Source organism: Periplaneta americana, chromosome 16, assembly GCF_040183065.1.
Source record: "Periplaneta americana isolate PAMFEO1 chromosome 16, P.americana_PAMFEO1_priV1, whole genome shotgun sequence".
NCBI classification, from domain to species: Eukaryota; Metazoa; Arthropoda; class Insecta; order Blattodea; family Blattidae; genus Periplaneta; species Periplaneta americana.
Window position 1 is genome coordinate 158810680 of NC_091132.1, and position 8377 is coordinate 158819056.

Here is an 8377-nt window from a genome sequence, read left to right on the forward strand (position 1 = left end):
AGGATGATACGATATCATAACAAGCCTCTGGGAGAGAAGGTTTCAGAAGAGTCCATATTAATGACGAAAGACAAGAAGTCCGCATTAGTGAAAGAAACACATGTACAATTTCTAGAGGACTGTGATAATATGTTAAAATGTTCTGTTTTATTTAACTACACTCGGAACTGCAGAGGTTATATCAGCGTCACCGGATGTGTCGGAATTCTGTCCCGCAGGAGTTCTTTTACATGCAGTAAATCTACTGACATGAGCCTGTCGCATTTAAGCACACTTAAATGCCATCGACCTGGCCCGGGATCGAACCCGCAACCTTGGGCATAGAAGACCAGCGCTATACCAACTCGCCAGCCAGGTCGACGTGATAATATGTGTGTAGAGTTTTCGTAAATTTGCAAAACTACGTTCTGCTCATGTTCCTCTACAAAATGTCAGTCTCCACAGTGTTTATACCAGAATAATACATGAAAACATGAAATTTCTTCTCAAAGACTTCCAGAAGAAGCATGGTCCTATTGAGAAGGAATTTCTCAAGTTTATAGCCGAAGTGGAATGGAATCAGAGTAGAAGTGAATGTATGCATTCAGGCTGTGAGAAGTGCCCACTAATAAGTGAAATGGATATAACAGACGAAAAGGCTATTTCATTAATGTGACTGGAATCAGTGGACAATAAGTGACAGAAAACCCCAAATTGAGGTGAAAGAAGGTTCTGTTATTGATTGCATAGAACAGCTATGTGATCATCTACCACGTTTCACAAACCATGTGTATGGGGAAAGGCAGCAGTCACAAGCATTTAAATATGTTGACAATAATGAAACCATAAGGATCATTCCATAGTGACACACGTAACATTTTTAAAGTACCTAACTGTGATCTTCACAGGATATTTAATTAAATACTTAGTAGTTCATGAAGAAGGCATTAATCTTTTAAGATAAGCATTCCTAAATATAAACACTAATTCTTAATGAAAACGAATAATTAATAATGTAAAAAATATTAAATTTGTATAGTGTGACACACGAACATTTTCTTGCCACTTTATGTATCACCAAAATGGAAAATGTTCGTATTATTATGACAAATGAAATAAATACAGTCAGTTGTTTTCCAAACAATTAAGACACTTGTGTAGTACATATAATTGCTATATCACAAACTTCAAAAACAAAATTAGTGCCATTAAGAAATTAAATTTTGCAAGTATGTTGTGACACACGAACATTTCTGTCATGTTGGTTACTAATTGTTTTAAATGCACTATAATACATCACTTCTTCTGAAAGACTTATACACTATGCCTACACTTCTTATTATACAAAACAACACTATGTTACACTAAAGTACACTTTTAAATTTAAGATATCCACGGTTGTTTACAACCATATGTGGTGATATTTACTGTGCAATGTCATGTGACGAATATACCAATATAGTACTTCCCTTCCTTGGACATCACAGACACTTTAAATTCTTCGCCATCACAAGCTTTTGTAACTTTACTTGTATATTTGATGTTTTTTTTTTTTTTTTACTTGGTCATGTAACGACACTCTATCAACGAGTAGATTATTTAGTGTCAATGAGATTGGTGACAGGGAAATGGTACTTGGCGAGATGAGGCCTAGGATTCGCCATAGATTACCTGACATTCGCTTTACGGTTGAAGAAAAACCTTAGAAAAACTCAACCAAGTAATCAGTCCAACTTAAATTCTTGAAAATACTATCTAAAAATGTTCAAAATGAATAAATATTTATATCAATAGAACAAATAATATAGATTTTAAAAGGGCTCACTTTCAGAATTGCTGCATGATACGTAGGGTAAGTTAATTAATGTTATTAAATAAAAATATTTCAAATTAATATCAGAAATTTAGTACCATTTACCTAATGTGCAAATAATTACACCAGTTTATTTATACATAGGCCTAATATGGTGGCTGCCTACTTTATCATAAAAATGTACTGTATAAGCCTGTTTTTTTGCATCAAATAAATTAACAATAACCAATTTTTGTAAGTTTTTAACTCAAGGAATTAATAGACATAAATTAAATGTTTTATGCTAATTTTAGGCCTACATACTATATTTTTACAACAATTGTTATTTAGTCAACTGTCCAAAAACGGAACCTCACAAGTGATACCAAGAAGGCACCACTTATGAGGCAACTAGGCCAGGAGATAATGGGTAGCATGGCCAGTTCCTTTCCCCCTTACAACAGTTATGGAACACATTTTCAAGAGTGTTTAACCTACAGTAGATGTACTTTGAAAAAAAAAAAACGCACAGATCCGTGTGCACACACACAATTATCTAAATCAACAATAGGTATTTGAAATTCCACTACGAATTATGTTTGGGCGTTAAGAATTCCAATAACAAAAATTGTAACTGGATTTTAGGATAAACTTTAGTGAGAGACAAACATAACATTTTTGTTCGTGTGTCACGTGTTTTTCTTGTAGAATCTGTACATAAATCAATATGTTGTCCATATAAGAAGTTGACTGTTATGTGATGTATCTCACTTTTACATTTATGAAACATTAAAAAATGAAATGGTTTTGATGAAATATAAACAAATGTCCATTTGAGCGTGACACACGAACTCTCAACCTTTCTCTGTGATAAATGTAATCAAGCACGAAATAATCGTATTACGGTTTCTATGCATTATAATTATTAACAAAGGTCAGCACTTCATTATTAATTGAATTTAACATACAGAAGTAATGATTTATTTGCCTTATATATGTATTCAAATATGTGATTTCTAATAGATAATTTTCGCGCTCTTAAACCAGAGACTTCTTTGTGCTTTTTCTCCCACATACTTGTTGTTACACAATCAGTGTTGTCAGATTCAAAAAATTCGGATCATAACGAAAAAAATGACATAACTAGCAGAGATTCGTGAGATTTTTGTTTTTTTGGTAAAAATTTCGCATTTTCATGGAGTGACCCATAATGCAAATTGACTTCTCTGAAAACTATACCTGCAGGGAAAAAGACATTGGAACAGTCGTCAGACCTGAATTTTTACAACCGTTGTTTCGTTTAAAAAGGAGTGCGATAGTGAGATTCTGAAACACCCCTTTGCTCTAGTTTCTCATTATCTGACACATGGCAAGTATCCTGTTGACATTTGCATAAGAAGATTTTTTTTTTTTTTCAGAAATGCTTCAAATTCTTTCCAATCTAAAACAACTCAAAATTTTTTTTTCTGGTGAAGCCGCAAACCATTTCAAGACCTCTAGCCATATGACGTATTTGTGTGAAATATTTAGATTCCCTATATAATGGCACTTCTTTGAATTGTACCATGGGAAAGGGTCAGTAGATGTTACTGCAGGGCATATAGAAAGGATAGTGTGGTTGGCTGCAAAATCTGCAAATACAATAAAAATTTCTAAAGAATTTTTCCCTTGAAACTATTCAAATCAGCTTCACAGGAAGCTACACATGAAAGCCAGATTTGCATAATACACGTTACTGTTCATTAACAGAAAAACCGCAATTCAAGTCACACAAAATTTGTATGCACTCATTGTTGGATCTTTGATGGTTTGTGAGCCCACTTTGAAGAATGTGGATATAAAGGAAAAAATTGAATCGGTGTCTGGTGGAGTTCGTGGGTAGCTCAAGTCGGTAGAGCGTTGGCGCGCTCAGCCAAAGGTTCCGGGTTAGATACTTGGTCCAGGAACAATTTTTCCCTTGAAATTATTCATGTTAGCTTCACAGGAAACTACACCTGAAAGCGAGATTTCTCTAAAAAATTTGTCCAAATTGTGAGCCAGAAATGCCAACACATTAATATCCAGGAAAGTGTCAAGCCGATATAGAAGGTGGGAAAAATTTTGTGGAGAAAGGATGAGCACACATTTCTCTCTGAAAGTTCATTATTCAAGAGTGTTAGATTTAAATACAATAAAGTATTAATTCTTTATGCAAAACAATACTAAATTATACCAAGCGAATTGGCTCAGACATTAACGTCTGAGACTCGCATCAGGTAGGTCTGGGTTCAAACCCCGTAACCATCCAAATTAACTGAGGTTTTTCATGGTTTCCCTTATAAACGCCAATGTCGAATTGAAAATTAAATACTGTGATTTATCACCGTCTCAATCATCAATATCATAAACATTAATCAAAATCTAAATTCAGTCACACGAACACAAGTTATCTAGATTATTAACACACGACAATAGAAACAGGAACTCAACAATAATAAAAAACGAACAAATTATTACCCAAAGATCCTACACACGCGATGTAACCACAGATGTTAAAGCGTGTGTAAATAAAGTCAACAAAAGATTGTAATAAATTAATAAAGAAACACAAACACCATTGGGTTATGTTCAATAGTATAATTTTATTCTTGCATTGTATTTACGAGCATTTTCCAATTGAATTATAAATGGATATCGACGCAGATGACTTGTTATGTGCATGCAAGGACCCCCACTTTTTAGTATAAATTGGAAAAAAATATTGGAGAAACCTAAAAGGCTATATAAAGTACGGGGAGAAGTTTTGAAAGAAATTTATGTACTTATAAAACCAAGTACATAAATTTTTGGATTTGGAAGATAAATCGAACAAACTTCTATTTAGGCTATGTGATCTTCTTCTTTTAAACGCATAAAATAATCGATCATTGTTACGATTTTATTGTCGGTTGCTATCAGGTCGCAATTCAGAACAGCAATATATGGAAAACAAACTACGTACCGGTACATACGTCGTGGAGAAACTCTGTTCGAGACTGTCGACAGTTCTAGAAAGACCGAAACAGTCTTGTCCAGTATCAGACGGTCAGAGACGAAATTGTCTCATCCAAGACACGATGTTCGATGCAGTATACTGCGGGCCTAGGGAAACGTTCTCGGACTAACTGCACATCAGTGTAGTAGTAGTAGTAGTAGTAGTAGTAGTAGTAGTAGTAGTAGTAGTAGTAGTAGTAGTAGTAGTAGTAGTAGTAGTAGTAGTAGTAGTAGTAGTAGTAGTAGTAGTAGTAGTAGTAGTAGTAGTAGTAGTAGTAGTAGTAGTAGTAGTAGTAGTAGTAGTAGTAGTAGTAGTAGTAGTAGTAGTAGTAGTAGTAGTAGTAGTAGTAGTAGTAGTAGTAGTAGTAGTAGTAGTAGTAGTAGTAGTAGTAGTAGTAGTAGTAGTAGTAGTAGTAGTAGTAGTAGTAGTAGTAGTAGTAGTAGTAGTAGTAGTAGTAGTAGTAGTAGTAGTAGTAGTAGTAGTAGTAGTAGTAGTAGTAGTAGTAGTAGTAGTAGTAGTAGTAGTAGTAGTAGTAGTAGTAGTAGTAGTAGTAGTAGTAGTAGTAGTAGTAGTAGTAGTAGTAGTAGTAGTAGTAGTAGTAGTAGTAGTAGTAGTAGTAGTAGTAGTAGTAGTAGTAGTAGTAGTAGTAGTAGTAGTAGTAGTAGTAGTAGTAGTAGTAGTAGTAGTAGTAGTAGTAGTAGTAGTAGTAGTAGTAGTAGTAGTAGTAGTAGTAGTAGTAGTAGTAGTAGTAGTAGTAGTAGTAGTAGTAGTAGTAGTAGTAGTAGTAGTAGTAGTAGTAGTAGTAGTAGTAGTAGTAGTAGTAGTAGTAGTAGTAGTAGTAGTAGTAGTAGTAGTAGTAGTAGTAGTAGTAGTAGTAGTAGTAGTAGTAGTAGTAGTAGTAGTAGTAGTAGTAGTAGTAGTAGTAGTAGTAGTAGTAGTAGTAGTAGTAGTAGTAGTAGTAGTAGTAGTAGTAGTAGTAGTAGTAGTAGTAGTAGTAGTAGTAGTAGTAGTAGTAGTAGTAGTAGTAGTAGTAGTAGTAGTAGTAGTAGTAGTAGTAGTAGTAGTAGTAGTAGTAGTAGTAGTAGTAGTAGTAGTAGTAGTAGTAGTAGTAGTAGTAGTAGTAGTAGTAGTAGTAGTAGTAGTAGTAGTAGTAGTAGTAGTAGTAGTAGTAGTAGTAGTAGTAGTAGTAGTAGTAGTAGTAGTAGTAGTAGTAGTAGTAGTAGTAGTAGTAGTAGTAGTAGTAGTAGTAGTAGTAGTAGTAGTAGTAGTAGTAGTAGTAGTAGTAGTAGTAGTAGTAGTAGTAGTAGTAGTAGTAGTAGTAGTAGTAGTAGTAGTAGTAGTAGTAGTAGTAGTAGTAGTAGTAGTAGTAGTAGTAGTAGTAGTAGTAGTAGTAGTAGTAGTAGTAGTAGTAGTAGTAGTAGTAGTAGTAGTAGTAGTAGTAGTAGTAGTAGTAGTAGTAGTAGTAGTAGTAGTAGTAGTAGTAGTAGTAGTAGTAGTAGTAGTAGTAGTAGTAGTAGTAGTAGTAGTAGTAGTAGTAGTAGTAGTAGTAGTAGTAGTAGTAGTAGTAGTAGTAGTAGTAGTAGTAGTAGTAGTAGTAGTAGTAGTAGTAGTAGTAGTAGTAGTAGTAGTAGTAGTAGTAGTAGTAGTAGTAGTAGTAGTAGTAGTAGTAGTAGTAGTAGTAGTAGTAGTAGTAGTAGTAGTAGTAGTAGTAGTAGTAGTAGTAGTAGTAGTAGTAGTAGTAGTAGTAGTAGTAGTAGTAGTAGTAGTAGTAGTAGTAGTAGTAGTAGTAGTAGTAGTAGTAGTAGTAGTAGTAGTAGTAGTAGTAGTAGTAGTAGTAGTAGTAGTAGTAGTAGTAGTAGTAGTAGTAGTAGTAGTAGTAGTAGTAGTAGTAGTAGTAGTAGTAGTAGTAGTAGTAGTAGTAGTAGTAGTAGTAGTAGTAGTAGTAGTAGTAGTAGTAGTAGTAGTAGTAGTAGTAGTAGTAGTAGTAGTAGTAGTAGTAGTAGTAGTAGTAGTAGTAGTAGTAGTAGTAGTAGTAGTAGTAGTAGTAGTAGTAGTAGTAGTAGTAGTAGTAGTAGTAGTAGTAGTAGTAGTAGTAGTAGTAGTAGTAGTAGTAGTAGTAGTAGTAGTAGTAGTAGTAGTAGTAGTAGTAGTAGTAGTAGTAGTAGTAGTAGTAGTAGTAGTAGTAGTAGTAGTAGTAGTAGTAGTAGTAGTAGTAGTAGTAGTAGTAGTAGTAGTAGTAGTAGTAGTAGTAGTAGTAGTAGTAGTAGTAGTAGTAGTAGTAGTAGTAGTAGTAGTAGTAGTAGTAGTAGTAGTAGTAGTAGTAGTAGTAGTAGTAGTAGTAGTAGTAGTAGTAGTAGTAGTAGTAGTAGTAGTAGTAGTAGTAGTAGTAGTAGTAGTAGTAGTAGTAGTAGTAGTAGTAGTAGTAGTAGTAGTAGTAGTAGTAGTAGTAGTAGTAGTAGTAGTAGTAGTAGTAGTAGTAGTAGTAGTAGTAGTAGTAGTAGTAGTAGTAGTAGTAGTAGTAGTAGTAGTAGTAGTAGTAGTAGTAGTAGTAGTAGTAGTAGTAGTAGTAGTAGTAGTAGTAGTAGTAGTAGTAGTAGTAGTAGTAGTAGTAGTAGTAGTAGTAGTAGTAGTAGTAGTAGTAGTAGTAGTAGTAGTAGTAGTAGTAGTAGTAGTAGTAGTAGTAGTAGTAGTAGTAGTAGTAGTAGTAGTAGTAGTAGTAGTAGTAGTAGTAGTAGTAGTAGTAGTAGTAGTAGTAGTAGTAGTAGTAGTAGTAGTAGTAGTAGTAGTAGTAGTAGTAGTAGTAGTAGTAGTAGTAGTAGTAGTAGTAGTAGTAGTAGTAGTAGTAGTAGTAGTAGTAGTAGTAGTAGTAGTAGTAGTAGTAGTAGTAGTAGTAGTAGTAGTAGTAGTAGTAGTAGTAGTAGTAGTAGTAGTAGTAGTAGTAGTAGTAGTAGTAGTAGTAGTAGTAGTAGTAGTAGTAGTAGTAGTAGTAGTAGTAGTAGTAGTAGTAGTAGTAGTAGTAGTAGTAGTAGTAGTAGTAGTAGTAGTAGTAGTAGTAGTAGTAGTAGTAGTAGTAGTAGTAGTAGTAGTAGTAGTAGTAGTAGTAGTAGTAGTAGTAGTAGTAGTAGTAGTAGTAGTAGTAGTAGTAGTAGTAGTAGTAGTAGTAGTAGTAGTAGTAGTAGTAGTAGTAGTAGTAGTAGTAGTAGTAGTAGTAGTAGTAGTAGTAGTAGTAGTAGTAGTAGTAGTAGTAGTAGTAGTAGTAGTAGTAGTAGTAGTAGTAGTAGTAGTAGTAGTAGTAGTAGTAGTAGTAGTAGTAGTAGTAGTAGTAGTAGTAGTAGTAGTAGTAGTAGTAGTAGTAGTAGTAGTAGTAGTAGTAGTAGTAGTAGTAGTAGTAGTAGTAGTAGTAGTAGTAGTAGTAGTAGTAGTAGTAGTAGTAGTAGTAGTAGTAGTAGTAGTAGTAGTAGTAGTAGTAGTAGTAGTAGTAGTAGTAGTAGTAGTAGTAGTAGTAGTAGTAGTAGTAGTAGTAGTAGTAGTAGTAGTAGTAGTAGTAGTAGTAGTAGTAGTAGTAGTAGTAGTAGTAGTAGTAGTAGTAGTAG